This window comes from Helianthus annuus, chromosome 2, assembly GCF_002127325.2.
Source record: "Helianthus annuus cultivar XRQ/B chromosome 2, HanXRQr2.0-SUNRISE, whole genome shotgun sequence".
Taxonomy (NCBI): domain Eukaryota; kingdom Viridiplantae; phylum Streptophyta; class Magnoliopsida; order Asterales; family Asteraceae; genus Helianthus; species Helianthus annuus.
Window position 1 is genome coordinate 155,552,907 of NC_035434.2, and position 25,821 is coordinate 155,578,727.

Consider the following 25,821-nt stretch of genomic DNA (forward strand, 5'->3'; position numbering starts at 1 on the left):
TTTGAAACCCCAACAATGTAATTTGTTGTATAAAATTTAGAACAATAAAATGCTATTTAATTACTATTTACTAACCATAAAATATAATAAAAATAATTTATTAGAACAACAATAAAAAGGCTATTTCATTACTATTTACTCATTTCGTAAAAAAAATAGGTAAATATACATCAACATGAATTAATGATGAGGAAATCGAAATTAATTTTATAATTAATAATATTCAATCCACACTCATAAGTTATATATTAGAACTTTAATTGAATTTATGCTATATTAATTAAAACTAAATAATATATATAACTTTAAAATATATATAAATAATATAATTAACAAGTAAGTGCAAGATCATGGATATCATAATACAACTTTTCTTTTCAAGGTTTATTTATTAAACATGCATAAAAAGAATTTATCAAACTATATATCAATTTCTAAACCAAGGAATAAGCTTGCAATATAACTAGCAAATAGATAAGATTAGACTTAATAAATTAATAACAAGTATTTTCTCATCGGGTTTCTGTAACAAGTGTCCATATATATATTAAACTTATATTTGCTATTTTTTCAATACCGCGATGATCATTTATTCTAGAAAAGGTCATTGAAAATGAAAATGAAAATTATGAGTAGGATTTGAACATCCCCTGTTCAACCGACTTTCAAAAATCTCATTCTGGTTAACGATTATTCTTATCATGGTAAAATCAAGTTGAAAAGATAAGGCATATTCAACGAGAAACAATATAGGTATAAGAGTAGTACCTTATGTAGATAAACATGTATGGTGGAAAAAAAACTTACCTTGAAATAACTAAAGGAAATAGTATCTCCATCACTTTTCAATCGCCATGTCTACGAAATCCAATCTTCGTTGAAAACACCTCGGGCCACCAAAACTTTTATCAACAAAACATCATCAACGACATGGGTCAATCGAGACTTTAATCAACGATTAAAACCAATGATGATTCGAGCACTTTCGTGCTGATAACGTGTTGTGTAATACTAGAACCTATTAGCAATGTATAGAAGAGAATGAGATAATCAAAGATGAATTTCTTATTGATATATCACATACAAAATACATGAGCCACTATATATAGACTATAACATTAATACAAACATAAATGTGATATGGGAGTTAGAAATGAGGATAGTCACTAATAAGGGTGTAAGGGGTGCTCACCTCTTAGGTGAGTCCCCCCTCTTACACTCCCCCAATCACATAGTGCCATGTCAACTCCCCTAATACACTCCCCTAATACCGATTTTTGATGGCGGCACTCCCCTATTAGGTGAGTTCAAAATTAATTTTTTTTTTTGGTAAAATTATGGATGTTTAAAAATTATATAAAAGACATTTCATTAAATTTAAAAAAAATACATTCAAAGTAGAGAAAAAAAAACACATTCAAAGTAGAAAATAAAAAACACATTAAAACTTGTGGAGAACGATAAGCATATGGGTCGAAGGCGGGGGATTGAGGCGGAGCGTCCATTGATAACAAATTTTGAAAATAGCCGAAATTGGGTTGTTGGGTATTGTAAAACGAGGGGTGTGTAGGTTGTTGGAAAAAAAAACGGGGGTTGTGAAGTGTATCCGAAAGGGGGTTGTGGTTGAGCATTTGCACCGCTCGAACCATCTCGAGACGGTTTCGAGACCCGTCCCTTAGTTTTTTTCTTGGACTCGCGGGGTCGGTTCTCCATTGCTCGGTGTATAAAAAATAAAAAGTGAAGTGGGTTTGTGTAACACCTCGAAAAATTTCGTCCAATAATGTCTTGACACGTGTCATAAGGTTCCGGTATGTGAAAACATACCTTAGAGGGACTAAAAGTGACAAACAGTGAAAACTATGGAACGTAAGGGTCCAAAGTGTCAACAATGGATAAATAGGCTCTATGATAACCCTACATAATGTTTATAACCTTAAACGGATGGTTCATGGATCATACGACGCGGAAATTGCACAAAAGTGAAGTATTGCAAACTATAGGGGCCAAAAGTGTCAACATGTTTAATTTATACCTCTGAGTGAACTTTTGGCAGACCCGAAGCTTCGTAAAGCTAAAATATACTCACTAGAATGTGTGGTTAAAATTTCATGAAGTTTCGTCAACGTATGAGAAAGTTATGGCCAAAACCGTAACTATAGGGGCTAAAAGTGTCAACATGTTGAATTTATACCTCTGAGTGATCTTTTGGCAGACCCGAAGCTTTGTAAAGCTAAAATATACTCACTAGAATATGTGGTAAAAATTTCATGAAGTTTCGTTATCATATGAGAAAGTTATGGCCAAAACCGTACTTGAGGGGTTAAAAGCGTCAACGTCGAATTTTATGGCTTTTCGGGCGAGCGCAAAGTTAAACGAGGACATTACCATGTTGGTAAATGTCCAAGGGTTCTTAAAAACCAGATTCGGGGGTTTACGAGTCAAGATTCATGGCCAAATCATCGCAACCAAAGTACAGGGACCAAAACTGCAACAAATGGGCAAACTTTGGAGCTGCCAATAAACCCAGGTGCAGAATCCGCGAACAGCAGCGATTTGGGTCCGAAATTAAGTGGGTAACAGCTGTTTTCACCTCCCAAAAGCTCCAATAACATTGCATGCATGCCTAGGCCACAGTAACCCCTTGCAAACATCAACAATTCAGCTTTAAATCTGATCCAAAGCTCATTTTACTAAACACTTGTGTTGTGAACAAGAACTTCCAAACTTGCAAAAGCTCTCAAGCATCTCTGAAGCATTTCTGGACATCAAGGCCGATTTCTAGTGTTAGCTTAACATCAATAGGACCTTGGTAAGCTTCTAATTCGATCTCCAATCCGTTCTTGCTTTGATTATTGCTAAAAGTCAAACTGTTTGTTCATAAGCTTTGACTTTCTGATTAAACAAGTTTCAATCAGTCATTTCTCGAATTGAAACCTGATATATGTTGGTATTTATGTGGGAAACAAACCCTCTAAAGGGTATTATCTGGATCCCACTACATGCATGCTAATTGTCGAGTCAAACGTGATTCTAAAAAGTCAACAGAAGTGATTTTTGAGAAAAATAGCTTAAATGGTAAAATAAATGACATGCAATCTGTTTGATCTTCATAGATAGCTTTATTATGAATATAAGAATGTATTTTACCACGATCAACTCGACAATCTATAGTATAAATACGAATCGGAGCCGAAAGTCCTATAAAACGACTAATTCGTAGACTATCGATTCGGATTCGTACATGCATGTTTGAGATCTGTATTGGAGAGTATTTTTGACCATTTTTATTTTGGTAAAACTTTCTGGAATTTTTGTTGATTAAGTCTATGCTTAGCCGATTCGAATGCATGTTTACGATTTATGCATAAAGTTGACTATTTTGCCCTTTTTGATATAAAACGTGATTTTTGGAAAAGTGAAAGAGTAGAAATCTTTATTTCTAATATATAAACTTGCACCGAAAATTTCGGATCAGTTGGTGGTCCAGATTTTGAGTTATGGCCATTAGCGTAAAACTATGTTCTTAATTTACATAAACGGCCCTTTTCGCATATGACCTATTTCTGGCCACGTTTTGGTATAAAACTTTTTACCAACTGATGTATTATAATATTCTGGGTATTTTGATGATTTTTAATTAATTTTTGGCTGAACGGATCCTAGATCGCCTAGTTATTTCGGGTTATGTCGGTTTTGACCGTTTAAGCCATAAAATGAGTTTTACACATCCTTTTGACCCGAAACCTTTTTTCTACTGATTTTAAATGTTAAATAAATTATTTTGAGCCTTCTGGAAATATAAAAATCTCAGCTTTCATATATAAACCCGGAAACGGCTCTAAATCGCATATTTAGCGTTTTAAGCGCATAGTAAGCGTTGTACTTGTTTTAAACCTATAAGACTTATACCTACTGATGTAAATTACATATTTTCATATAATAACAGTAAGTATAATATTTTGAACTCAGGTTTCCAGTTTTGGCAGTTTTAGCCCTTGTGAAATTACTAAAATACCCCTACGGTGCATAGTTTGGTTTTAAATGATAAATTTGATATATGGGCCATACCCTACTGATATAATATGTTATATTAAGTATATTTACTGTATGAACCAGACCCGAAACTCAGATTTCTAATTTTACTCTTGTATTATCTTTTAAATGACCAAAATGCCCTTCTAAGGCATAAATTGGGTTTAAAATTATTCCGGGCAATATAGAACATAACTTACTGATATAATATCATATTTTAAGCATATTATCTCAGGGAACTTGCATTTGACTCTTTTGGCTACCCGTAACGCCCTTATTGCGTTCGGTTCGGTTTACGTAACTAGTTTGCGTAAATTGACCGAAACGGGTCAGACGTCATCATTTTTATCTCAAAATCCAGAATGTATTTAGTATACCCATATTATACAAGTATTCAAACTTGTCGGGTCTAAATCACATTCTATCCGGTCTTTCGCTTAATCGTGCGTGAACCGAATCATCCTTAAATTAACCGGTCAAAGCTTAAGCTTAAATAAAGGACCCGTTAGGAATCTAATAGGTTAATTATAAACCTTTGTTCCAGATTAGGAGGCCCAGTAAAAGCTACCACTCTTACCGTTTGTGTTACATACTTGCTCAGGTAAATACATTTTGACTTATTTTCCCTATACGGGCTTGGGGTACGGTATTTAAAATACCGCTTGATCGGGCGCACAAGTCCTGCTCCTTATGGGTGTACAGTCTTGAATAGCTTGTGCGACTTCGTTTAAACAGTCTTGTCTTACTTTAGGCTTTGGGGGGTTATTGACCGTGTCCCGGATATCCTTGGCATTATCTTACGAGATGGCCACGACCAGAGCACGGGGTGTAGGCGTACACTCGGCGTGTATAACTCTTTAATGTGGTGTGTCATTTAATTCTTAGCCCGGACAGCAGATCCCGGGCCACCAAAGATACGAGTGCATGTAAATCGTTCACAAGTTTATATTATATAATTATCCCAAGTTAATAAAAATATTTATGCCTTGTGCATCTAAATCAATTTTCAATCATTTTCAAAATGAGTCAGTCGATTTGTATTTACCAGTGTAAACTGACGTATTTTTCCCAAAAGGTTAAGTGCAGGTACTATACGAAAATAGGCTGGCTGTTTCCTAAGAGCGTCCACTATAGTCTCGCAAGCTCGGACGACAAATATCTGTTGAACAATATTTTATCTTATTTGTATTTGATCCGCCCGTGGATCCGTTTCAACTACTGTGATATTTATTATTGCAATTTATTTAAAAGTTGAAATGTATCTATTCTGCTTCCGCTGTGCATTATTATATTGTGTTGATTGTCTATGACGATGCCAACTACGTCACTGTACCCCACACCGGGCCCACCGGTGACACGTGGAAATCGGGGTGTGACAGGTTGGTATCAGAGCCAACGCTGAGTGAATTAAACACTAGTACTTTGTGTTTAATCTCAGTTACACAATTGCACATTCCTCGATTTTCGAGTCTAGACAAAGAACTTAGGAAATGTTCAACATTTCGTTTATTTTATTTTTTTATTATTAATTGCATTGTCTTACATATTTTGTTGTGCAACTTGTTTGACTTTTGACAGGATCATTATGCCGCCACGGATGAGAGGTCGAGGAGGATTCGCTACATCTCACGACCACGAGGCAGGACCCTCACACAGACGAGCTCCGTCAGCTACGCACCACACTGCAGCCAATGATCTTTGGGGATCATTCGCCGAGCCGGCTAGACACTCGGTGTCTATGAGCACTTCGCCATCACTACCCCAATCATTTGGGCCCCACTCGGAGAATGGGCCCCATGGTTCTCATGGATCTTACATACCGCTCCATCAGTCACCTCACCAGTACCCAGCACCAGTTTACCAGGGTTTGTATAACCCTGATGCTTTTGTGGATGAGCCAGTGGGTCATAACCCACTAGGACCGGAGGACCACTTTCCTGGTGATCACGAGATGGAAGTTGATGAAGACACGGACCCTTCACCGCCACCGTCAGGTACGCCCAACCATCCCATCGAGATATCGGATGGGTCGCCATTTAGGGGATCACCCTACAATGGTGTGGACAGCTTTCAGGAGAGATTTAAGCAGTACGATTGGTATTACACCCCCAGCCGCCACAACTCTCCGATGCTCCAGTCTCGCCATGGTTCGCCGGTGCACTCGCAGCACCACTCTCAGCAGCAGCAGCTTCAGCAGCAGCCGCCTCTACAGCAGGACCTATCTGAGGCCCTATGGCGTGACGTGATCACTCCGTCACCACCGCCGCCACCAGTTCTGCCTCCTCCGCCTCAGAGGCCAAGGAGGAATGCGCGCATGTCTACGCGCGGAGGGATTCGCATAGGCACCCCTCCACATGTTGGTAGCAGCCGCTACACGCCTCTTCCCGAGGAGTCCGAGACAGGGGAGTCTCAGCATCCCGTATCGGAGGTCACTTCAGTACCGATCCCGCCTCTGCCGCCGCAGAACTATGGAGAGCCGATTCCGGCTTATGCCAGCGCAGCTCAGTTTAACCCGTTCGAGCAGGTTTTCCCTCAGGGTTATGATTACACAGGAGACCCTTATTGGCAAGCTGTGAACTACAGCTCACTCCCACCTAGTGGTCCATTTGGAGACACTTGGACTGCTGGGCAGTCTACTTTTGGTTACCCTCCGGGTTACCAGCAGCCACAGCCACCGCAACCGCAGCAGTACCAGCCACCGCCACCGGCGCCTATGATGTCGCCGCCGCAGGTTCAAGAAATCCTGCATGGGATTAACAGCATGCGACGCGAGTTGCAACACGAGATGCGAGCTGATCGCCGACGCAACAGTGGCATGTTCAAGAAGGTGTTTGACTTACTCAAGGGTAAGAGTAAGAAGGATCATTGAATCCTTTGATTGTTATCTCACTACTCCTGTCCCTGCGTGGACATCTATTCCTGTACTCTACCCCTGCGTGGGTATATTTCCCTTATTCTACCCCTGCGAGGGTATGTCGTCCTGTTAACCCCTGCGTGGGTTTGTTTTATTTCATTTGTCGTTGATTGTTAGTTGTTTAGCCCCTGCGCGAGCATGTTATTCATGTTATTTGAATTAAAGTCCCGATTAGGGCAAAGATGTACTAGTACTTTATTTGAAATTTGAAATGGTTAATTTGAATTTCTCATTTTATTTATATGCATGAATATAATATTAAAATAATGGAAAATATCAATTTTTATTTGATTTGCCATTTTATAAGAATCTTAGTAAGGTATAACCTAGCTTGAATGCCTTATTAACAGGCCTGGCCATGATGGTAAAACCTGGTTGAAAGGATTCAACTCCCTGTTAACATCTGAAAACATGTTAACATTCCTGGCCAAGCGTGATCTGTAAAATCACACAAGCCACCCTTTTTAATAAATTATCTACAGATTATATCTGTATACAAGTCTATTAATGACTTGATACCTACGGGTTATGACTATGTCATATAGTGACAGTTGTGGTTTATGACCCTCTGTCTAGTAAAGGATTAATTGTTTAATTATACAATTTATAATCCTAAAAAAATCTAAATTTATAATTTAGTAATTGTCCGAAGTGACTAGGCCTATGGTGCCAATATATATATTTTCATTCCTTGATTGCTAATAAGAGCCTGAATGAAATTTATTAAAATTAACTGTTAAGGTTCTTGATACCATGGTTAATAAATCGTTTAGAACGATGATACTGTTAGGTTCTAAATAGACCTTGTCCTTTATTGTAGCTTAAAGCTACAATGGCCAAATCGGAGGAGACCAACAGTCATTCTGGGGAACACTCAGATAATGCAAAGATTCACGTTACCGGTGCAGAGTTGCAAGCACTGATAGATAACGCTGTTGCCAAAGCTATGGATAGGCAATTCAGGGAATCTAGTGGTACTCGGAGTAGGACCCGAACAGAACCGCACGTAAAGCCCAAGACTCATTCTGAGGCTCATAGTAAGCCACCTTCTAAAAAGAGTGAGCCGAAGAAAGCTGAGGATGATAATCACTCCTCCAACCACAGCAGCATCCCAAAGCAAGAAGTTAAGATGAACCATGATACGCACAGCAGGTCCTGTACGTACAAATACTTCGTATCTTGCAAGCCCAGAGATTTCACTGGGGAAAAGGGAGCCGTCGATTGTATGACGTGGATTGATGAGATGGATACTGTGGTCGATATCAGCGGGTGTGCTGATAGGGATGTTGTGAAGTACGCGTCCCAGTCGTTCAAGGGAGACGCGTTAGCATGGTGGAAGTCGCTTCTACAAGCTACTGGAAAGACCGCTCTGTATAGCATGACTTGGGATCAGTTTGTAGCACTGATCAAGGAAAATTTCTGTCCGCAGCATGAGGTCGAGAGAATTGAATCGGATTTTGTGTCTCTAGTTATGAAGAATCTCGATTGTCAAGCGTATCTTACTACGTTCAACACCTTATCCCGGTTAGTGCCTTATCTGGTGACCCCGGAGCCGCGTAGGATTGCTCGATTTATTGGGGGTCTGGCACCGGAGATAAAGGCAAGCGTCAAGGCTTCAAGGCCTACTACATTTAGATCAGTAGCTGATCTATCCCTCTCCCTCACTCAAGATGTCGTCAGACTAAGAGCTATGAAGAGCTCGGAGGAAAACAAAAGGAAACGTGAGGATGACACCTCACGAAGATCTGAGAAACGACACAAGGGAAACAACGACCATAGGAAAGGGTCGGGGTTCAAGAAAGGGGATCAGTCGGGTGAGAAACCCAAATGCAAGGTTTGTAAGAGGCATCATTTTGGGAGATGCAGGCAGGAGTCTAAGTCCCAGTCTTTCGAGAAACGTTGTGGGATCTGCAAGTCCACAGATCATAAAGCTGTGGATTGCAAGAAAATGAAGGATGCAACTTGTTTCGGTTGCAACGAGAAAGGGCATATTCGGCCCAACTGCCCAAAGAATGCGAAGAAAGCAGATGATGGGAAGAAGACTAATGCGAGAGTCTTCAGAATGGACGCTAAGGAAGCAGTCCTTGACGACAACGTCATTACCGGTACGTTTCTTGTAAATGATGTTTTTGCTAGAGTCTTGTTTGATTCAGGAGCCGATAAGTCGTTTGTAGATGATAAGTTTTGTAAATTGTTGAACCTTCCTGTTAAAACCTTAAGCGTGAAATATGAGGTGGAATTAGCCGATGGAACCATAGAAACCGCCTCGACTGTTCTAGATGGATGTGTTATATCCATTAGGAATCATTCCTTCCCGTTATCCTTGCTTCCCTTTAAGCTAGCTGGATTCGATATAGTAATAGGCATGGATTGGTTGTCGAGTAACCAAGCCCAGATTCTGTGCAACAGAAAGCAAGTAATAGTTAAGACTCCGTCCGGTGAGTCACTTACTATTCAAGGAGATACCCAGCATGGATTGCCTGAGCAAGTGTCCATGCTCAAAGCATCCAGATGCATGCAGAAGGGATGTGTCATTTATATGGCACAAGTTACCATAGATGAGCCGAAGCCGAAGATTGAGGATATCCCTGTTATCTCGGAATATCCTGAAGTATTTCCTGAAGAGCTACCCGGGTTGCCACCGGATAGACAAGTGGAGTTCCGGATAGACATTATTCCAGGTGCAGCACCTGTAGCAAGAGCACCATACAGATTGGCACCAACGGAGATGAAGGAGTTGAGGACGCAGTTGGATGATTTGTTAGCTAAAGGTTTTATTAGACCTAGCTCATCTCCTTGGGGAGCGCCAATCTTGTTCGTTAAAAAGAAGGATGGTTCGATGCGCCTGTGCATCGATTATCGTGAGCTTAATAAGGTCACTATCAAGAATAGGTATCCGTTACCCAGGATCGACGATCTGTTCGATCAACTGCAAGGAGCAAGCTACTTCTCAAAGATTGACCTCAGGTCAGGTTATCATCAGTTGAAAGTCAAAGAAGAAGATGTGCACAAGACAGCGTTTAGGACTCGTTATGGACATTACGAGTTCCTAGTGATGCCGTTTGGGCTCACTAACGCACCAGCCGCATTCATGGATCTCATGAATCGTGTCTGCAAGCCTTATCTAGATAAATTCGTCATTGTCTTTATTGACGACATCCTTATCTACTCGAAGAGCCAAGCTGAACATGAGAAACACCTTCGTTGTATTCTCAAACTTCTGCATCAAGAGAAGCTTTATGCCAAATTTTCGAAGTGTGAATTTTGGCTTCGAGAAGTCCAATTCCTTGGACATGTTGTAAGCAAGCGTGGTATCCAAGTAGATCCCGCTAAAGTAGAAGCAGTCATGAACTGGCAGGAGCCGAAGACTCCCACCGAGATTCGCAGTTTCCTCGGATTGGCAGGATACTATAGGCGATTTATCGAGAACTTTTCGAGAATTGCTGCGCCCCTAACTTCATTGACCCGTAAGAAGATTAAGTTCGATTGGGGCCCTAAGCAGCAAGAATCCTTCGATATCTTGAAGAAGAAGTTGAGCAATGCGCCAGTGTTGACATTGCCTGATGGAATAGAGGAATTTGTGGTGTATTGTGACGCATCACATACGGGCATGGGTTGCGTACTCATGCAGAAAGGCAAAGTCATTGCCTACGCTTCTCGCCAGCTAAAGGTGCACGAGAAGAACTACACCACCCACGATTTGGAATTGGGTGCGGTTGTATTTGCATTGAAGTTATGGAGACATTACTTGTATGGAACCAAGTGCATAATTTATTCGGATCACAAGAGTCTTCAGCATCTGTTCAATCAGAAGGAATTGAACATGCGTCAAAGGCGATGGATGGAAACTCTCAATGACTATGATTGCGAGATACGATACCATCCAGGCAAGGCAAATGTGGTTGCCGACGCCTTAAGTAGAAAGGAAAGGGTGAAGCCAATCAGAATCAATGCCAAGCGCATTGAGATAAGAAATAATTTGAATGAAAGGGTATTAGCTGCACAGAAGGAAGCTGTGCTGGAAGCTAATTATCCTGCAGAAAAGTTGGGAGTAACTGAGGAGCAGTTATCCCACGACAAAGATGGAATGCTACGACTAAACGGACGAATATGGGTTCCAGTTTATGGAGGACTTCGGGATGTTATCCTCCAGGAAGCCCACAGCTCTAAATATTCCGTTCATCCTGGAGCTGATAAGATGTACCAGGATTTGAAAACAAACTACTGGTGGATTGGTTTGAAAAAGTCAGTAGCTGAGCATGTAGCTAAATGCTTGACTTGTGCGCAAGTCAAGGCCGAGCATCAGAAGCCGTCAGGTTTGCTTCAACAACCTGAAATTCCCAAATGGAAGTGGGAAATGGTGACAATGGATTTTATCACCAAGTTGCCGAAGACGAAAAAGGGAAATGATACCATATGGGTCATAGTAGATAGACTAACTAAGTCAGCTCATTTTCTACCCATCAAAGAGACGTATAGCTCAGATATGTTAGCTCAATTATACGTCGATAAAATTGTAGCATTGCATGGTATACCTGTATCTATTATCTCTAATAGAGATACGAGGTATACGTCGCATTTTTGGAAGAGTTTCCAGCAATCGTTGGGCACTCGTTTGAATTTTAGTACGGCCTATCATCCTCAGACTGATGGTCAGAGTGAGCGTACTATTCAAACTTTGGAAGACATGCTTCGAGCATGTGCGATCGACTTAGGTGGTAGTTGGGATAAGAACCTACCACTGATTGAATTCTCCTACAATAATAGCTACCATTCCAGCATAAAGGCTGCGCCTTTTGAGGCCCTACACGGTAGGAAGTGTAGATCGCCCATTTGTTGGGCAGAAGTTGGGGATGTCCAGTTGTCTGGACCAGACATTGTCTTTGAGACGACAGACAAGATCGTGCAGATACGCGATCGTTTGAAAGCTGCCAGGGATAGGCAGAAAAGTTATGCGGATCCTAAGCGCAAAGACTTTCACTTCGATGTAGGTGATAAAGTATTGCTTAAAGTATCGCCCTGGAAGGGTGTGATGAGATTTGGAAAGAAAGGCAAGCTAAGCCCGAGATATATAGGACCTTTCGAGATTATCGAACGTGTCGGGTCAGTCGCTTACAAGTTAAACTTGCCTGAAGAGCTTAGTGCTATTCATAATGTGTTCCATATCTGTAATTTGAAGAAGTGTTTCGCTGACGATTCACTGGTTATACCGCATACAGATATACACATAGACGAAAGTCTAAAATTTGTGGAAAAACCTTTGTCGATTGAGGATCGACAGGTAAAGAAGCTTCGAAGGAAGCACGTGCCTATTGTAAAGGTCAAATGGGATGCCCGTAGAGGACCCGAGTATACGTGGGAAGTGGAATCCACGATGAAGGAAAAATATCCCCACTTGTTTCAGTAAATCTCGGGGACGAGATTTCTTTTAAGGGGGTGAGGATGTAACACCTCGAAAAATTTCGTCCAATAATGTCTTGACACGTGTCATAAGGTTCCGGTATGTGAAAACATACCTTAGAGGGACTAAAAGTGACAAACAGTGAAAACTATGGAACGTAAGGGTCCAAAGTGTCAACAATGGATAAATAGGCTCTATGATAACCCTACATAATGTTTATAACCTTAAACGGATGGTTCATGGATCATACGACGCGGAAATTGCACAAAAGTGAAGTATTGCAAACTATAGGGGCCAAAAGTGTCAACATGTTTAATTTATACCTCTGAGTGAACTTTTGGCAGACCCGAAGCTTCGTAAAGCTAAAATATACTCACTAGAATGTGTGGTTAAAATTTCATGAAGTTTCGTCAACGTATGAGAAAGTTATGGCCAAAACCGTAACTATAGGGGCTAAAAGTGTCAACATGTTGAATTTATACCTCTGAGTGATCTTTTGGCAGACCCGAAGCTTTGTAAAGCTAAAATATACTCACTAGAATATGTGGTAAAAATTTCATGAAGTTTCGTTATCATATGAGAAAGTTATGGCCAAAACCGTACTTGAGGGGTTAAAAGCGTCAACGTCGAATTTTATGGCTTTTCGGGCGAGCGCAAAGTTAAACGAGGACATTACCATGTTGGTAAATGTCCAAGGGTTCTTAAAAACCAGATTCGGGGGTTTACGAGTCAAGATTCATGGCCAAATCATCGCAACCAAAGTACAGGGACCAAAACTGCAACAAATGGGCAAACTTTGGAGCTGCCAATAAACCCAGGTGCAGAATCCGCGAACAGCAGCGATTTGGGTCCGAAATTAAGTGGGTAACAGCTGTTTTCACCTCCCAAAAGCTCCAATAACATTGCATGCATGCCTAGGCCACAGTAACCCCTTGCAAACATCAACAATTCAGCTTTAAATCTGATCCAAAGCTCATTTTACTAAACACTTGTGTTGTGAACAAGAACTTCCAAACTTGCAAAAGCTCTCAAGCATCTCTGAAGCATTTCTGGACATCAAGGCCGATTTCTAGTGTTAGCTTAACATCAATAGGACCTTGGTAAGCTTCTAATTCGATCTCCAATCCGTTCTTGCTTTGATTATTGCTAAAAGTCAAACTGTTTGTTCATAAGCTTTGACTTTCTGATTAAACAAGTTTCAATCAGTCATTTCTCGAATTGAAACCTGATATATGTTGGTATTTATGTGGGAAACAAACCCTCTAAAGGGTATTATCTGGATCCCACTACATGCATGCTAATTGTCGAGTCAAACGTGATTCTAAAAAGTCAACAGAAGTGATTTTTGAGAAAAATAGCTTAAATGGTAAAATAAATGACATGCAATCTGTTTGATCTTCATAGATAGCTTTATTATGAATATAAGAATGTATTTTACCACGATCAACTCGACAATCTATAGTATAAATACGAATCGGAGCCGAAAGTCCTATAAAACGACTAATTCGTAGACTATCGATTCGGATTCGTACATGCATGTTTGAGATCTGTATTGGAGAGTATTTTTGACCATTTTTATTTTGGTAAAACTTTCTGGAATTTTTGTTGATTAAGTCTATGCTTAGCCGATTCGAATGCATGTTTACGATTTATGCATAAAGTTGACTATTTTGCCCTTTTTGATATAAAACGTGATTTTTGGAAAAGTGAAAGAGTAGAAATCTTTATTTCTAATATATAAACTTGCACCGAAAATTTCGGATCAGTTGGTGGTCCAGATTTTGAGTTATGGCCATTAGCGTAAAACTATGTTCTTAATTTACATAAACGGCCCTTTTCGCATATGACCTATTTCTGGCCACGTTTTGGTATAAAACTTTTTACCAACTGATGTATTATAATATTCTGGGTATTTTGATGATTTTTAATTAATTTTTGGCTGAACGGATCCTAGATCGCCTAGTTATTTCGGGTTATGTCGGTTTTGACCGTTTAAGCCATAAAATGAGTTTTACACATCCTTTTGACCCGAAACCTTTTTTCTACTGATTTTAAATGTTAAATAAATTATTTTGAGCCTTCTGGAAATATAAAAATCTCAGCTTTCATATATAAACCCGGAAACGGCTCTAAATCGCATATTTAGCGTTTTAAGCGCATAGTAAGCGTTGTACTTGTTTTAAACCTATAAGACTTATACCTACTGATGTAAATTACATATTTTCATATAATAACAGTAAGTATAATATTTTGAACTCAGGTTTCCAGTTTTGGCAGTTTTAGCCCTTGTGAAATTACTAAAATACCCCTACGGTGCATAGTTTGGTTTTAAATGATAAATTTGATATATGGGCCATACCCTACTGATATAATATGTTATATTAAGTATATTTACTGTATGAACCAGACCGGAAACTCAGATTTCTAATTTTACTCTTTTATTATCTTTTAAATGACCAAAATGCCCTTCTAAGGCATAAATTGGGTTTAAAATTATTCCGGGCAATATAGAACATAACTTACTGATATAATATCATATTTTAAGCATATTATCTCAGGGAACTTGCATTTGACTCTTTTGGCTACCCGTAACGCCCTTATTGCGTTCGGTTCGGTTTACGTAACTAGTTTGCGTAAATTGACCGAAACGGGTCAGACGTCATCATTTTTATCTCAAAATCCAGAATGTATTTAGTATACCCATATTATACAAGTATTCAAACTTGTCGGGTCTAAATCACATTCTATCCGGTCTTTCGCTTAATCGTGCGTGAACCGAATCATCCTTAAACTAACCGGTCAAAGCTTAAGCTTAAATAAAGGACCCGTTAGGAATCTAATAGGTTAATTATAAACCTTTGTTCCAGATTAGGAGGCCCAGTAAAAGCTACCACTCTTACCGTTTGTGTTACATACTTGCTCAGGTAAATACATTTTGACTTATTTTCCCTATACGGGCTTGGGGTACGGTATTTAAAATACCGCTTGATCGGGCGCACAAGTCCTGCTCCTTATGGGTGTACAGTCTTGAATAGCTTGTGCGACTTCGTTTAAACAGTCTTGTCTTACTTTAGGCTTTGGGGGGTTATTGACCGTGTCCCGGATATCCTTGGCACTATCTTACGAGATGGCCACGACCAGAGCACGGGGTGTAGGCGTACACTCGGCGTGTATAACTCTTTAATGTGGTGTGTCATTTAATTCTTAGCCCGGACAGCAGATCCCGGGCCACCAAAGATACGAGTGCATGTAAATCGTTCACAAGTTTATATTATATAATTATCCCAAGTTAATAAAAATATTTATGCCTTGTGCATCTAAATCAATTTTCAATCATTTTCAAAATGAGTCAGTCGATTTGTATTTACCAGTGTAACACTGACGTATTTTTCCCAAAAGGTTAAGTGCAGGTACTATACGAAAATAGGCTGGCTGTTTCCTAAGAGCGTCCACTATAGTCTCGCAAGCTCGGACGACAAATATCTGTTGAACAATATTTTATCTTATTTGTATTTGATCCGCCTGTGGATCCGTTTCAACTACTGTGATATTTATTATTGCAATTTATTTAAAAGTTGAAATGTATCTATTCTGCTTCCGCTGTGCATTATTATATTGTGTTGATTGTCTATGACGATGCCAACTACGTCACTGTACCCCACACCGGGCCCACCGGTGACACGTGGAAATCGGGGTGTGACAGTTTGGTTGGAGAGTATAAAAAATATAAAGTGAAGTGGGTGTGGTTAGAGAGTTTAAAAAAATAGAGAGAATGAGATGGTTTGAGTATAAAAAAATGGTGAGAATGAGATGGTTATTTATATTAGTTTAAAAAAAGTGAATTTTTTTTATTATTAAATTTCCGACCGTTGTCAACGGTCATATCTCGATCCACGCAACAATTTCCATCGGTGAACCCCCACCCATAACCCACCCCGAATCGGGACCCCGCGAGGATGGCGGCGGTGTTCCCGATCGGGGAAATGCCTCACCGATCCCCCTTACCGAGTACGCCCCGGACACCCTAATGGATTCATTCATAACACTTTTAAATTTTTATTTTATTTCTTGATTTATATATGTTTCCATTCATTTGTGGTATCTAGCAAAAACATGATTAGTTTGATCTCGAAAGTTAGTTTTTTTAACAAACAAAGCCATCCGATAAAACACCAAAACCAAGCAAAAAAAACTCGAACCAAATAAGTGCTAGCGGAGGCCATGCTTACACCAATATAACGAAAACTGAGTAGAAAAGGTTTACATCAAATTTTAACCACTCATCAAAAGTCATTGTCTTCCATCTCGCCCGATGTTTAAGCCAAAGGAAGTTGGTTTCCTGAATTTCTTCTGTTGCCTTCGTAACCGAAATTGGTCGATTTTCAAACACCTTCTTGTTTCTTGCCCCCTAAATTATCCAAAGTGCATGATAACTACAGCCAAGATCGTCTTCTTTCTCTTCCTTGCCACGTGTAAATATCTCTCAGTTTCCGTAACCTCGATCACAGTAAAGGTTCTTCAAGCGATGGAATTTCAAGCCATGTACCTATAAATCTCCAAAGCAACTTTGTTATACTACATTGCACTAAACAATGATCTACTGATTCCTCATTACTGCCACAGTTCGGGCATGAGGTGTTGTTACCCAGAACGCCTCTAGAAAGTTAGTTAATCAAGTCTTTAAATTTAAAATTCTAGTTAATTACAACAAGTGTTACCTTTAATTATAGTTATTTGATTCAAACAATATCCAAACGACAAATTTAAAAAACAAAGTATTAACACAATGAAATGAGTAAACAAAGTTTTCCTTGCCAATAGTGGTAAACAACTCCTCAAATTAAGGTTGTTACTTAATCTTTAAATAAAGGGGTTCCTAGGTTATCTCTTTCTTTTAAAATGGGCATACTCCCAAGCTACCTAACCAATACGATAACCAAAACAGACTTTGAGGATGTTAAACAAAAAAAAAAAAACTAATTTATATTTATACCATTGTCATACATTTGCTATTCTTATGTGATCAACTGATCATATACATGTGGCCAACAACTGTACATACAAGAATAACTAATATATTTAAACTAAAAGTAATGTATGTACCTTCCAGTCACTGAAGTCAAACCTAAAGATGAATTGTGAGTATACCACCTTCCTAGATGTAATCATGGAAGCAGCAGGAGCATTCCGTGGTGCTGAATACAGAAATATCAGTTACAAAAGTAAACAAAAAAAATCTGAAATATGATGAATTCATTAAAAAACTTACAACATAGTTAAGAAATGTGACATACAAACATGATGACAGCCATTATCATCCACCGTTATCACAACCCGGCCATCTTTCACCAAGCAGGTTCTCAAGACGAACTTTTTTGTTGATTTTTAGAACATCAAACATTTTAGCGATCGTCTTTTCGGTTTCCATCTTTTCTTTAGAAACAGTATCCTCGAGCTGTAATGACAAGATATTTATAAACACTACCATAGAAATTTAACATGGGTTGGTTGACCAAACATCACACCTCTTTCGGTTTCACCGTCTCTACCTTAAACGACCTTCGACGTTTTTGAGCAACTGATGCCTTTGGTGGTTTTGGTTCGGGCTTCATGGGTCCAAGCCTTAAATGAGAATGAAAAACGAGTTAAAGCATATATTTAACAGTTTAACACAAGTTATTATTACTAATATAGATTGTATCACGTTAACCTGAAACTCACATGGTGGAGGAACCGTTACCAACCATGAAAACCGGAGAAACATGCAAAACTGGTCACACCAGGTATATATTGCAAGTCATCACTGTATTGATACAGAATGCCCTGCAAACATAATTACACCATGTAAATTAGAAGTTTAAATATATGAAATCATGACCTCCACCACCAACCCAATCAACATATGGGACACCCAACCGTGATCCCTGAAAATTTTTACCTTGCAATCCTAATACAATCTTATTCATACTTTGAACAAGTTCATTATCCTCACTGTAACTCTCATAGCACGCCCGCATATTAGATCTCTGCATACCTATAAAAACAGTTCTTTATAGACACATACTTACATATTTTATTATACTTACATCAATACAAGGAGCAAATGCATATGAAATTCCGATAGCTCTGACTTCAGCAATAGTGGTTGCACCTATTCTCTTCACAAGATTAGTGTCCCTAGTGTGCATTTAAGATTAAAACAATTATAAAAGAGAGGTTATTTTGAATGTATGCAATTAGTCTAACTTCTTTAATTGAAAAGTACTAATAACTTTGACATGCCTGGTAGCTATGTGGCCAATATTATGTGGAAATATTGTAGCATAAATAACATTGTTGTCACTATGATCAGCAACAATTCCATAAATCATTGGATCCATGATCATGTAGAAAATGTTGGAGCTCATGTAGCATATTAATCCAATCAACACTCTCTCCACTAATTAGTAAGTTTCCTTCATTTAAAACAACAATATATCATTCACCATTACATCTGATATTTACATTAAAACATAGTACCTCATGATATCAGGAGTAGCTGCAAGCATTTGAATCTGAACCATCTGACTGATTTTCCCTTCCATCATCATTCTTCCCAAATGATCTTATTTTGGACAAAACTGGCAAAATAACACAAACCAAAGGGACTAAAATGACATTTAACTCTATTAAATAATATCCACGTGGATAAATAAATGCAGTTACAGCTGATCTGGATCCACTTATCAACTTACGTGATTGTAACTGACATCCGTTGTTGCCACGTAAGCAGCCGGAGCATAACCGTAGTACGGCAATGTTGCCTGGTGGTGGTACGGTGACGCCGGCGGTGGCGTTGGTGGATAGTACCATTGCACGTGACTTACAGGCGGTGGTGTAACCGCTCCGGCAGATCAAGATCTCAGACCTACGATCACATTAGCTCCTACAATCATCAAATGAAATTATTAATTCACAATTTTAATCAGATCAAAAACTCGCATATCATAAATAGCAAATCAAATCGCTCAACAAATTGATTCAGATCAGAAACTCGAATAACATGAAGCATAAGTTTACTGAATGATTGATCTACAATTACATTAGGTTTTACAATCATCAAATCGATCAACAATTTGATTTGTTTTTATAGCTATAGTTTATGTAACATGCATATAAATCATAAATTTAATGTACGATTGAACTTCAATCACATTAGCTTTTACAATAATCAAATCGATAGATACACAATTTGATTCGATTCGTTAATCTAATCTACTGTATGATTGAACTACACTCACATTAGGTTTTACGTTCATCAAATCGATACACAATTCGAATCAATCAGATCAGAAACTCGCAAAACAAAAATCATAAACGCATAAATCTACTGTACGTTAGAAAAACGGAAAACCTAACGGATTGGCGGTGTGGTGGCGGTGTTGACGACTGCGGAACAACGGTTAACGTTCTCTGACGGCAAGCACCGAGTGACGCTAGGTTACAATTCGCACGACGGCCGTTAATCACCGGGGTCGGATTTTCACACACTTTTTTCGCCGATTCCGGCTTGCAGAGAAGCTCTGTAGGATGTGGTGGATTTTATGGGATTGGAGGGGTTAGGGGGAAGATGAAGTGAAGCGGCGTGTCTCTAATACCGTACGGCTTCTTTTACCATTATATATATATTATATATTATATATATATTATATATTATATTATATTATATATATATATTGTTAGTGAAGGATGATAAATAGTAATTTTGATTTTATAATAATATATTGTTTTTTATTATTTATTGTTATTTTATTTTTAATAACATATTTTTAATTATTTTCCCTTTTTTAAAACCATATATTTCCTATATTGTTTTATTAATAACTAGGTTAGAAACCCGTGTTGAATAAATGTAATTGTACATACAAAATAACAAAAAAAAATTATCTTAAAAAACTTCGTTTATTACACGGGTTGAATAAATGTAATTTTATATATTAAATAATAAAAAAAGTTATATCTTTAAGAACCCCGTGGGGTTGAGTAAATTTAATTTTATATAATAAATAATGAAAAAAATTATATATTTAAAACCACGTGTATTACACGGGTTGAATAAGGTAATATTGTTTACCAAATAATAAAAAAAATTAATATCTTTAAAAACCCTCATGTATTATACGGCTTGAATAAATATGATTTTATATACCAAATAATAAGAAAATTATATTTAAAAAAACTAATGACATACTCGGTACGGCTTTATTTTATTTATTTTTTATTAGACTTTAACTAAAAGAAGCCTTATTAAGATGATGACAACATATATATTTTAAAAATTAAACTTATAAAAAATAAACTTTGAAGGTGAATTTTAAACTTAAACATTCAACAAAGAAAAAGTAAACTCCCCAATATCTTTCTTTTTATATACAAGAATTTGTGTGAATTTATTTATTAACATATACAAAAAACATGGTAGGGAATAGTATCTCCCTGTCATTTGTTTAAATGAGCGGCCGACCCTTCCTCATTGGACCAACCAGTTTATTATTTTATACACACTTTAAAACTACGTTTTTGCCCCGGAATAGTGTTTACCCGCCATTGGTCCAAATTGGCGGCGAGCAATACCCATTGGTCCAACCAGTTTATTATTTTATACCCATTTTAAAATTACGTTTTTGCCCCCAGTTAAAAAATACGGTTTTGCCTCAACTTCAAAATACATTTACCCTTTTGCCCCGAGCTAAGAAATACAATTTCGCCTCAGTTCAAAATAATATTTTGTTTTCCCCCGGCTAAAAATTACGATTTTATAGCAGTTTATTATTTTATACCCACTTTAAAATTACGGTTTTGCACTCAGTTTAAAATTACGTCTTTGCCCCAGTTCAAAATAAAATTATGCTTTTGCCCCCAGCTAAAAGTTACGATTTTTCCCCCGTTCAAAATTACGATATCACTCTTAATTCAAAATTACGTTTTTGCCTCCAGTACAAAATAAAAATATAGTTTCCCCTAGCTAAAAATTAGAATTTAACATCGGGGAAAAAAATGATTTTTCCCCAAGTAAAAATAAAAATATGACTTTGCCCACAGTTAAAGATCGTGTCCTAACACTCTTTTTACATTTTCTTTCTAGCAAAACTATAGTACTATTTTTTTAGTTGGTTGAGAATTATTCGGCCATCGCCCCGCAACGCGGACGGGGCATCACCTAGTCTATACTATATTATATTGTATGGCCTACAATTAAATTTGGAATTTTGTGTAATTTAATTAATATTTTATTTTTTTCCGTTTTCAGAAGATAAAAGCAAATATGACATTTCGTCACCCATAAATCCATAATTGTGTTTTATAATGCCATGTATATCGTAACTCTTTTTTTTTTATTTTCAATTGTATTATATTAATTATCTATAAGAGAAGGCCTAATATAATGACAAGTGTCCTTAAAGTGGTTTCTTTTATTATATAGTATAGATTCTCTTTTCTTTTTTAGAGCATATATTATCGATTAATTTGATAGTTCCTTTTTTTTTTACTCTCATGTATACTGTTTTTATGTCATTTAATATAATATAATATTCTACTGGTATACCATTTTTTTTTTAAAGACTTTAAGGACAATTACACCAAGATAGTCGGTAAGCGGGCAACAAGCTGCGCCGCTACCCCCTTTTGAATAGCGAAACCTAACCTAGTAAAAACGAAACCCCGATCTCTAGGAGACGAAATGTTGCTGTGAACAACCCGTTGGACCCGTTCAAGAAATCTGATGGCTTCTAAGGCTAGCGAGCCAAAGGTATCAAAGGCAAAAGGGATAAAGGAATGTTGATTTTCCTCGCAGGCTTTTGCATGTTTGTCCATTTTCTTCGCTGCCGCCTTTGCAATTGCCTGACCAGGGACAAAACCTGTATCCCGTAAGCCTACAAGGAGGGAAACCCTGGTAAGATCGACACACGCGTGTTTACCTGCATCCCACCCGAAAACTAAAACGTCTGCGGGGCGTAATGTGGATCTTCCTTCCCTCGGATCTGTCAAAAAGTTTACGGGGGCTTCTTTCTTCACCGAGATCCCCGCCCGTTTGAGGATGTCCCCCAAGGCATCCCGCACCCAGTCGTGCCTATACTTAAAACTTGGCAGTTCTTTACAGTGCAGAGCATGCTCCCCAAATTGGTCTAAGCAAGCTTTCCAGCAAATCGGGCATTGCTCATCATCAGGGAACATAGGAATCATGAGCCGATATTTTAAGATAGCACGGTATTCAACGGCTGACATCTTTTGGCCTAAGCCCTCGATGGGGATGACCGATAGAAAATCTTGGGCGTGGGGGTCCCGCAAACATTCTAGGACGGCTTTCTGACGAGGGGTCGTACAGAAATCTGATCCAATATTCTGAGCGATACGACAAAACAGAGCACTCGCCAAAGTCTTCTGGGTCTTCGGTGGGGCGGTGTCCCTGTTAGCGAAACCGCCAATATCCAAATCCGGAAGGTGTCTATGCAACTCCCCCAGAGCCATGTCATAATCCCCATCCATCCCAACAACCCCACTCTCGCGCAAGATGTGATCTTGCAGCCCCCACGATTGAGCTCGCGAGGCAACAAAATCGTAAATGGAGACATCCGTAGCCGATATAAGCCCCAGCCCCCCCATCTTACAGGGCAGAGAAGCAACCCGCCACTGAAAATCCCCAAAAAACGGGCCCCCACACACCACAATGTCCTCTATAGCCCCCCGTAGCCCTTTATCGAATAAGGATACCGCCTCCTTTACAAACACAGGTTGACAAGTTCGCAGTCCAAAAAGGAGCTTGGCGACACCCATGCAAGAGCGCAGCCGGAAAAGCTCACTTTGCGGGTCTCGGAGTTGCGAAAGGCTACTCATAAGGCCCACTGCCCGGGAAGCTCGCCGCGCAGCCAAAGCACTAATGAAACTGGGGTCCCGGCTAACAGCTCCCCCAAGGAGTCTCACGCCCCCCGTTGGTCTTCCAATCTCCTTCGGGAATAAACTAGCCTCCAATTTATCTCCATTGCAAGACGGCCAGTATACCTCTGTTTTTTTTATATTAAGCCGGAGCCCCAAAGGTGGCCCCTCAGATTGAATGATAGCCAGAGCCTTTGCTACCTCAGATGTTTTCCCCATAATAGTACCATCATCCAAATACCACGCGTGGAAAGGGAGGGTGCAGCTGTCTCGTATACGTTGTGTGAGGGGGTGCAAGACAAGGGCGAACAACAGAGGTCCCAAAGGATCCCCCTGCTGGACCCCTGTGGACGACCCCTGTGGACGACCCAATACAGTCATTACCCACATAAAGCCTAGCGGTTTGCCCATAAAGAAAATGTATCCAAGGAAATATAGATGGGCATCGAATCCAAACCTCCCGCAGAAGAGCTGTGCGATCCACTAGGTTGAAGGCATTGGAGAAGTCAACGGTAAGCATGGCAAGGCCCCATCATCGTGAAAGGCGTTAAGGAACCTGTTCGCGCTATGATTGATTTTTCCCGGACATTCCGTTATAAGTTTCGTTAAAAACGAAATTTTACTTATAATAAAGTATTTATTTGGTATCATAAAATAGTACGATGATAAACTAAACCGTTCTAATGGTTTGACTTTCTAAACAACGTGCTCTATTTTCAAATCACCTTTGTTTTACAGTATAATTTGCTCGATTTCGCCACAACGAGCGAAGACAAAAAAAACTAGTTTAGTATTAGGTTCTAGAAGATGGCAAATTACCGATTATACTCTTTTGGTGTCTTAAAACTTTGGGTTAAATAGCTTATACATCCTTGTACATGGTGCTTCGTAACTTGTAAATATGGTAAAATTACAATTTTGTACGTCACTTCTTCCTTTTATAATATTATAGATGTAATGTGAAGCTAATAAAGTGCTTCATTTCCAGGAATCAGAAACTCTTTTGCTTTCATTTGGAACAAGATACAACTTGATTGTTGAATTGAAGGATTGATATGGGTTAGAATATTGAAATATCGGTACTTCTTTTAGTTTATTGTAGAGGTGAAAGAAATGAAATGTTTAATTATAAATTGTCAATTTGGGTAATCTTCATCTCAAACGGGTGAATAAATAAACTCTTTTAGCAGAAAAAAAAGAGACTAGTTTCAAACAGGTTGATGTAGACATTTAGTTGATTGTTATGCATATTTAGTTCATTTTATACATACTTGTTCATCATTCTTGTAATAATTAATGCTTTCATAAACTTATTAATACATTAATCATTTTTAACATTTGACCACATGGTTGAGCTTGGATTTGTGCTCAGGGATCTATTAGAGAGAACAACTAATAATTACGTGTAAGTAATTACTATTTGGTAATTGGTATTAGTTCATGTAAAACTTTGGTAAATGTATATTGATGTATGACAGGTCAATTTGTAAACTTGAGGTTTGCCCCCCATGGAATTTTGTATCCATTTGAAGATTATAGTTTGAACTCTTCATGGTTCTTCAATGTTCAGGCAACTTATTATAATACTATCCTACATAGGCAGCTTGCCTGACACTTTCCTATTGAACCATCCTTTTTTAATTTAATTTTATTTCCAACCTAAAATTACGATTTCGTCCTTTGTTTAAAATTACGTTTTTACCCATAATTTAAAATAAAATTATATTTTTTTCCCTGGCTAAAAAATTACGCTTTTGTACTCAGTTCAAAAACCCATTTCTAATTCTACTCCCAGTTTAAATTTACGGTTTCACCCTCCGTCTAAAATTACGCTTTTGCTCCCCCTTCAACATAAAAAAATGTTTTTGCCCCTAGCTCGAAATTACGATTTTGCCCCCAACTCAAAATTACGTTTTTGCCCACAGTTAAAAATAAAATTATGTTTTCCCCCATAGCTCAAAATTATGATTTTGCCCTCAGTTTAAAATTATGATTTCGCCCCCAATTCAAAATATTTTTACGATTTTGCCCTCTGTTCAAAATTATGATTTTGCTCCCATTTCAAAATTTACGATTTCTCCCCTAGTTAAAAATTATGATCTTGCCATCGTTTTACTTTTTTTTTTTGCAAAACTATAGTACGGTTTTATTTTGCTTGGTTGACTCAATGTAACTTTTATTATGTCAAACAGTTGTCTAACACTCGCTCATTGGTCCTGACAAATTAATATTTTACCCCAGCTCAAAATTACAAACCTGTTATTATTTTAATTTTTTTAGCAAAATTATGTTAGTGTTTTCGTTTAATTGGTTGTCTCCATGTATTTTTTTTAGATCGTGTTATAAATAGTATGTACAAGTAACCTAAATACGTGCATACATGTTATGAAACTAAGAAATATTTGAATTAACGCCCTGTAACGCGGGCGGGCATAGGTGTAACTTTTATTCGTTCAGGCATGCCAGGCATGCCAGGCATGCCAGGCATGCCTGGTACATGCTCATTTCTCCTGAAAATTTTCAATTTTGCTTCCAAATTAAAATTATAGTCTTTCCATCG

At 38.4% G+C, this 25,821-nt stretch overlaps 2 long non-coding RNA genes across 7 annotated transcripts; both read right to left on the reverse strand.

Moving 5' to 3' along the window:
- Positions 1-16,448: 16,448 nt before the first annotated feature.
- Positions 16,449-18,530, reverse strand: LOC110925051. 6 transcript variants are annotated; one of them, XR_004883052.1, is made up of 6 exons: positions 18,434-18,530; positions 18,069-18,170; positions 17,897-17,969; positions 17,617-17,802; positions 17,451-17,542; positions 16,449-16,893 (listed from the first exon to the last, which is right to left on the reverse strand). It is a non-coding gene; the product is annotated as an uncharacterized LOC110925051 (long non-coding RNA). The 6 variants fall into 6 exon arrangements; XR_002584423.2 differs by having other exon boundaries at positions 17,873-17,969; XR_004883057.1 differs by having other exon boundaries at positions 17,873-17,969; positions 18,058-18,170.
- Positions 18,531-18,630: 100 nt separating this feature from the next.
- Positions 18,631-19,984, reverse strand: LOC110925073. Its single transcript, XR_002584433.2, has 4 exons — positions 19,741-19,984; positions 19,082-19,272; positions 18,867-18,967; positions 18,631-18,802 (listed from the first exon to the last, which is right to left on the reverse strand). It is a non-coding gene; the product is annotated as an uncharacterized LOC110925073 (long non-coding RNA).
- Positions 19,985-25,821: the final 5,837 nt, after the last annotated feature.